This window comes from Nicrophorus vespilloides, unplaced genomic scaffold (assembly GCF_001412225.1).
Source record: "Nicrophorus vespilloides isolate i.1.1-1 unplaced genomic scaffold, Nicve_v1.0, whole genome shotgun sequence".
Lineage (NCBI taxonomy): Eukaryota > Metazoa > Arthropoda > Insecta > Coleoptera > Silphidae > Nicrophorus > Nicrophorus vespilloides.
The window spans coordinates 51,141-59,942 of record NW_017099328.1 but is presented as its reverse complement, the minus strand read 5'-3'; positions in this window follow the sequence as shown (position 1 = coordinate 59,942).

The window sequence follows — 8,802 nt, the reverse complement described above, 5'->3', positions numbered from 1 at the left end:
GTATGCTTAATATCCTATTATCTGCTCCATCTATTATCCTGGTAATTCATAGCACCTCCCTACCACAGCATGCACTTAACTAATTGTGCACTATACATATTATATTATAGTAGCATACTTCTTAACTTCATTATGATTAAAATAATTATGTCTTATTAATTCTCCTCGCGTCCACATTTAATTTGTTTAGTAACGTGCTTGTCCATGCCGGTTCTGATCAAACGCCTAACATTTGAAATCCCGATAGTGTTAAAATCCCGACAGTATCAAACATTCTGAAGTGCCGCGAATAAGTCCTTTTTTTTAAATTGATTTAAGTTTATTTTGTTTTATTAAAAAAGTACATTATGTGAGGCTTCAAATGCTACTTTTTTTTTATAGAATTATGATAGTAGCTTTGTGTTCGTATGGTCTAAGTGGCTTATTATCCGGTACCGGTCCGTGGATCAAATGGTACCGGGCCGCCAAAGGAACATTAAATTATTTCCATTTTATTTTAACTCACTAGAATTTAGTGAGTTAAATGTTGAATCACTTTATATTCATTTTTGTGTAACTATATTAACGTCGCTCCCCCTCAGCGGAGAGCACTGTGTTAAAAGATATTAAATACATGATTTGAAATCTTTCATGAGTTTATAAGTTAAAATTTAGTCAAATGAAGTGTATTTATTGGGATACGCCTACAATATAGGATACTTTCCAATGGAATGGAAGTTTTTACCACTATTTTCTTCTTTATTTTGCTTATCTATCATCTTGTATGTTAACGTTAATAATATATAAATGCTCTGCGATTCCACATTTCCCTTAGTGTATTTGCTTCTATCCTTAATACTGTCATTCTCTATCGACTTGGTTGGAGCCTCATTCATATATTTGTCACCCATAAATAATATATAAAAAAAATAATAAATTTTATAAATATAAGAAAATTCACTTTTTTATGTATAACTATTAAACCAATAAATTTACTCAGACATGAGTACTTATTGAACATTAAACCAACAGTTCTTAATACTATATTTGATATTTGTTGATTTGATTTTTTTGCAAATTTTTATTTACAATCTATTAATCTGAACATTCATATCAAATCGGTTCGCTTTGAAATTAGGAAGTTGCTGCTCAGTGGCACCATTCCATGACATTTATTCATAATTATTTATTACATTTTCATTTAGTTAAATCTAAATTGGAAATCCTAAGGCTTTAATCTTCTTGTTGTCAGGCTTTTGTCCAGAAGGTTATCCGACAATGAATTCATGTGCGAATCAAGCCTATTCGTGTATTTTTTGGAGAAATCTTAAGTAACGTCTTTCACTGCTTTTAATTTTCAGTTTTATTCTATGAGCTAGCTATTCTCCACAATTTGATACCGTACGTCCAAACTGGTTTTAATATAACTTTGTATGCCAGCAACTTGATCTCTAAATTCAACTGCAAATTTGCGCGCAGCAACCAATACAACTTTCTAAATTTTATTTCTAATTGTTCACGCTTTTCCTAGATATGGTCTTTCCAAGTTTGTCGTGTTAGGTGCATTCACAAGTATCTCATCGTTGAACATGCTGGAACTACTTTGTTGTTGAGTTTGACTAGAGGACAGGTGTCTTGTTTTAAGGTGAAAGTAACATGCACCGATTTAGACTGGTTTATACCAATTTTCCATTTCCTAAACCATATATCGAGCAAATTAATGTCTTCTTAAGATGTCTGATGCCATAATTCTGCAAATGTTGCTATGTTTGTTTTATGTGTTATTCCACTGCCTTGTGGAACCTCCGATTCGATGAGACTCGGCTTAGTTTCCTCCAATTTGATAAAAAAAAACTAAGTAAGATTTCAACTCTTCATAAAAATTATGTGGAATTTTCATTTTCAGCAAACCTGAATGCCAAACTTTATCTTCCAGATCCGAGCTGATGGCATCTACAAGTCGATTAACTTGTTCTATCGTACTTTGTGATGGGAAGTGAGTTGTCCTAAAAATGGCATTAAATAATCGTATCAGTAAAATTATATATATATTTATATATTTTATTCGACGGAGCCTGAAATATGTATAATTACGTGATATAAATGGTTAAACATTTTTTTATGAATACTTTACGTTTATGTTTTTTTAGCAAGAAAATCCTTTCTGCATATAAATTTTTAAAACACTGACAGGCCGTAAACTGAGGCAAGGGTGGATATATATATGTTATGTACGTCAGAGGGAAGTATTACCAAAATATGTAGATGTGTGTACGTACTTTAGGCGATAAATAAAATTGTTTTTATATGAAAAAAAGCAGGTGCAGCTAAAGCGAAATTGATTCTACGAAAAGTCTGACACAGATAAAAGAATAAATAACGAAATAAGTAAATAAGATAAATCAATGTAAATAATTAATAAATTCATAAGTTTCCTAACTTATTTCGCTTATTGAGTAGCATCAAATGTATAAAATAAAATATAGTATATAGAAATTTTAATTAATTACAAAAATATTTCTTATATAACATACATTTAGTTAAGATATTTTTCAATAATTTTGAAAAAAAAAACACTATTTTTGAGTTCATATAAGGATTTTTTAAATACGTTTGATTTGCATCAACAGCTGATTTTCATCCCGAAATTCTAATTTACACAAGACCTATGCATATACTTTTTCCTGTAGTAAGTTTGGTGACTTATACAAATTTTCAAGTTGCATCATTGATAAATTTCCTCTAGAAAATCTTAATGATGAAATATTATACGAGATTTTTCAAAGTTTATAGCTTAATTTCATAACTGTTGCAATAAATGTTGTTATTATTTTGATTACAAAATACCCGTAGGAATGAATATATTTTAATATAATAATATTTATTGCAACAATAAAAAAATACAAAATAAAACCTTAATAGAATGATAAAAATTAAATAAATTTTAACTGCTGCAAAAAAATATTTTAATATTATTTTACAAAAGAAGTTAACAAATTTGTTAACATAGTTGTAATACGGGCAGAAATAAGTATATCTACCTGTATTACCCCTTTGCAACAATTCAATTTTGTTTAATTTTTCTTGTTATTTTTTAAGTTTATATTATTGTTCTTGTAATAAATATTATTAATAGTTGTAAAATGTTGTAATTGATTTAAATTGATTTGAAAATTAGATATAGAATTCAAAATATATCAAGAAAAATATGAGTAACACTTCTTTTACGGCAGCGGTTTCCAAACTGGGAGGCGCGCCTCCTAGGGGCCAAAATTTTTTAATAAATTAACTTTTATACCATAATATCTTCAAATAAATAAAACGTGTCTATATTATTTAATCTATCAAAACAATAAATGGTAGAGGAGGCGTAGTTATTAGGCGCTTCTTCTCCATACAAGTATCAATTTAGACATTCGCCATGATCTACTTGTGGTCACTGTTGACACACAGTGACCAGAACCGAGACGTCCATAAATATTTGTTTCTAATCGTTACGTAATCTATTTCCTATACTCTGTTATATATATTCCTCTAGGTCCATTTTCTCTTGAGGTGTTTTTTGAAGAAGTATTTAGGCATTATTTCTACTATTTATTAAAAAATTAAACCATCACTTGACCTCTCTACTTTTGAATATACAGGCCGAAGACGCCAACATCCGATAGAACCGTTGCATCCAAGGTTGGTATTGAAGTAGTCAATTATGATGGTCAAATTGGTCTTCTCTGTATTTTTTGCGACCGCTCGGTCTTCATATAACGCCTTGTCTGTCGGGACAGAATTGGGTACATGTTGTACTTGCTGTTGCTTTTGAATGACTCTCCGAAATGGTATTTGTGTTAATAAAGAGATGTAGCATACTCTTGTATCATTAATGACACTCTACCAATGTGTATTATTTTCATTGGATTTGCTCTGGAACAACAGATTTCTGATTTTAGGATAGTGACTACTTCGCCGCTAAGCCTGGTCTCCCTGATTCCCATAACGTCCCAATTGATGTTCTACAGAAATACACGTATAGTCCCCTAATGACAAAATCAATCAACAATATCCATCCGAGGTCTCTCCTAACACCGGTGTACTGAATCGCTGAGACCCCGATTAGAAAGTTGTTAATTAGTGTAGTAGTCCCACATGTATTTTCTCCCTGACCCCAGTAACTTAGACCACTGTAAAAAATTCTCAAATTAATAAAAACCATGGCTGGCAAAATTGTGCAAGACGCGCAAGCCAAGTGAAGTGTGGAGAGGAAAAGGAAGAAGAAGATGTTCTACAGATCTTTCTCAAGGTTCGTCAGGTATTCTTCGGACCACATTATGCGCATATTATATGATGCCACATACCATCATATAATATCCGCATATTTTTTTCTTATTCTGTCTGTGTAGATTTGTGTGAAATATTTTTATACAAAAATAAAATAACAATATTAGAACAAACATATTTAATATCTTATGAGTTTCAACTTCATCGGTGGCCTCCTATGTTCGTAACTATTCACATCGTACCGTCTCCTCACTCGATTTGGGCACTACCAAATCCTCTTCCTCGTTTTTCCATAATATAGATTCATTGATTTGTATTTCTTTGCAGCTTTATTTTCTGCAATATTGTCTGCTTTATTTTTGATACCATGACTGTAATCTACATTATCACTTTCGTCCTGCATGCATAGCTATCCTCAACATATATTTTCTTGACTTCCTCTTGGATTTGATCAATTTTCGATAATTCCTCCTGAAGTGTTAATGTTTCTCCTAAATCCTTCACCTCGTTTGTCCACAATATTGGCTTCCTTGTTTTAGGTTTCTCCATAACTATCGTTTCTTCATTATTGTATGATTTGCTTTTTAATTCTTTCCCAACATTACAAGACTTTTTCAGGGCAATCATCTCCTTCTGTACTTTGACAACTGGTTTCTTCCTAAATATAGGTGTCTGCGAAAAGCAGATATTTTCAACCTTATTTTCACTTACAAAATTAGTAACAACTTTTTTTAAGCTAATATTAATTGTATTCTTTTTATCTACATCCAACTTATTTTCCTGGGGCATGATGTAATCCACTGATGAAAAAGTAAACTCGTCAAAATTATCCATTTCAATTGACTGACACTGACAGCTGCTGAAGAACTAATGATGTATTGCAGAATTTGTAAGGTTTATATAAACAAAATGGAAGGGAATACAAGAAATAAAATAGGTTAATTGCAATAAAACCATATTATTTTTAGTAGCCCTTCCACCGCATAAAATCCTTTGATTTTTCATCAATTTGTAGCAATATTTGAATATATATTAATTGTGTAATTAAATTGAAGTTAATAAAGCCTGGTAAATAATATTTAGATTTATTTTTACTGTCATGCCAAAAAAATATCCATTATTTGTAAAAATTAGAAAAATGTATTTAAATTTTTTAATCATAAATTATTTTTATTATAAAATGCAAAAATTAATTGAAATCTTATTGATCGTGTTTATTTGCATGATATAGAGTTAATATAAATGATTAAAACATCTTTCAAATAATTCTGTTAAATTATTATCATAACTTCGACAAAATTATTTTCAAAATTTTCATTTTATTAAAAATTATTAAATATTAGTAAACTAAAATATAAATGTTAAAAAGCATTGATTTTTTTAAATAATGAAGGTTTTACTTAATTAAAAACAACTGTTTTTCTGATTTGAATTTAATAATATTTTGTGTTGGTCAAAAATATCAAAATTTTGGTTTAAAATAAATTTATTATAGAAAAAAATTTGATTATTGAATTACATAAAAATACAAACATTTTCATATAAAAATTTAAAAAAATACAACAGATATGTTTATTATCTTCTGCGTTTCAACTGATTTCATATGTTCGTAGCTATCCACATTTGAGCCCTTACATTGTAACTGGCAAGACTCTTGAGATTTATTGAAAATTTTGGTTCTCGAATGTTGTAAGTGAGTCTGCCGAAAGGTGCCCAAGTCGAGTCGATACATCTTGTGATCACTACTGATCGGTTCTCCTTCTCCTATTTGATATTATGCCCTAGAAATATGTACTCGTCCATCCTGTGTCCTAACATAGTGTGTTCATATATGTATTGCCAGGTGTTGAGGGATATTTTACTTATTACTCCTTTCGATCGATGTGCGTAATGTTTTATGTGATCACTTGTATCACTCAGCACAAGTGATTTCTTTCCTAAATCCAGAATGTTCGATACTTTGATAAAAATCGAATTTCTGGGGAAGTCTGTTGGTTATAATTTTGGTCAATTTGGTCAATAAATTTGGGCAATTTAAATATTTGCAATTCAAAGATTATTTAGTTAAGAAAATGAATTATTTAAGGGCAGACATCCCGAGAAAAACAATGAAAAAGCTCTTACTGAGCCTATGCGCTAATCCGCTACTAATTGTTTTATCAACATCGTTATTATCATAAGCACAATCATCACCATCATCACCATCAATCACAAATATATTCACATAAAACATTCACTATAAATAAAACTTTGTAAAAAAATAGAATTATTATGATCAAAAATACTAATTTTCCATTAACAAATTATATACAAACAGAATTATGTTCATGTTTCCCCCAGATGCATTTTACGTTGATTTTAATTAAGAAAACAAGCGAAGCTTAACAACTTCAAAGCGAAAGTTACGTTACATATTTGTTTTTCTCTTTTGAACAGCAAATCTAATAATACGAACTTAAATTAAAGATATATTTACCGCCATTTATTAATTAAGCATTTTGCATACCTAATATGCCGGTCCGCTACATTTTTTAAATTAGTACTTTTTACTATGATTTGCGGAGTAAATGTTCTTCGTGCGATATGCCAGATTTGGGTCGACTGCGAGTGCAGAAACAATGACGGCTTTTCGTGATCCTGCTGCTTCAATTTTGCGCAGCAGGATGAAAAACGAAAAAGGATTATGCGAAAATGTTAATCATTTTATCTACCGCTGCTCGCATGCAGTGGCTTAGTCCAGCTCTTTATTTGCAAACACAAAGGAGTGCTTTTGGAAATTAATTATTTTAAATGGATCCTGCTGCTGTGTAATTATTCAAGTAAGCAGCTTTAATTTTACCGATTAAATATTTTTAATTAATTAATTGAACATGTTAAATGTATTTTCATTTGTAAAGATTGGGAATTATCCGTAATTATCAGTAGCAAACTGAGTTATGTTCCAACTACTTTTATTCTATGAGGATCAATGCTTCGATTAACGGTAAACCAGTTTTACAATATGATTACCGAAATTTCGGTACTTTTTTTACTCGGAAAAATTTCCGAATATTCGATAGTTATGTTGCACATAAAAATCTGTTTTACCAATTATAACTAAAATCCTATGAGTGGTAAGATCCCCAGAAAATTAAGTTCTTCAATAGTACGTCAAAAATGAATTTAGATATGGTCAAACAATTTTATTAATTGAAATAATGTAACAGAAAAAGTCTCATTGATTTAAATATTGAAATTTCTTTTTCAGAGCATTAAATTAATAATGTTAACACAGTGTCTGTCAAACTTTTTTAGATCACAACAAATCAAAATTAAATATACACTAGGTCCTCTTTTTATCCGTACTCTTTTTATGCGGTTTTGAAGTTATGTGGTTTTTATTTCAAGAAGCATTTTTTTAAATAACTATTTTAGGCCATTTTGACACGTTTTGACAAACCATTTCATCGAAAAAGATGATAATTCTGAACGAGCATTCAAGTTTCAACGCGAGCTTCAGAATTTCATTTCTGGATATCAGGAATTGTACAAAAAAATAGCAAAGCCATCGCAAAGTTTAATCACTGATTATATTGTCAAAGGGAAAAAATCAACATGCGAAGTTAAGACTAATTTTACTTGTGAAAAATCATTATCTTCAGAACATAGATCTGATATGCTGACTATCTCTTCTAGTGATGAAAGTGATTTCGAACCAGTTCGCAAATTATGCCGAACACTCTCATATAGAGACGATAATTCTAAAGAAAAAAATATGAAGAAAGATTAACTTGTTTTCTGTAAAATTATTCCGTATAAATTTAGAAGGAATATTTTAAGATTATATTTTTCTGAAATTTAATACTTGTCTATGATTGTTAACGTTTTTATAAAATTATGAATAAACATTTCAGAAAGAATATAGTAAGACTAATTATTTTTCTGAAATTTAATTATCTCTTTTTTATGCGATTTTCGGTATATTGTAACTCATTGATTTAGTTTTATGCGGTTTTAAAAAATTATGGAACGTATCCTTTATTTTTATATGCGATTTATTTTTATGGGTTTTCCTGTGGAACGTATCTACCGCATAAAAAGAGAACCAAGTGTATATCAATAGAAATAAATTCTTCAAAAACATCAATTGATTTTGAAAAAGAATTAAGTCAAACATTTCTTCCTGCGTTAATGGTAAGTGTGCACTGTCGTATTTTACAAAAGGATTGATGATCCACTCGTACATTTGATGATACAGAGAGGTTTTCTAATGTCTTCTGCTATTCTGACAAAAATTCAAATTTGTTAGGATAACCGTCTACGCCTGGGAAGTTTTCATACTGTGAGTTTTTAACTTTCCTGGTGCACAGTTCTAACATGTCTGTAACAGCCTTTAATTTTCCTGTAATTGTGATAACATTTCGGTTTTGTGTTCAAATTTAAAACGCTCAAATTTTCAAATTGAGAAATGTTACTTTCAGTCACTAATTATCTCTTTTTATAAATTCAAATTCAGACATCTTCAAGATGACCTTAATCTGCTCGATATATGGTTAAGGAAATGGAGAATTG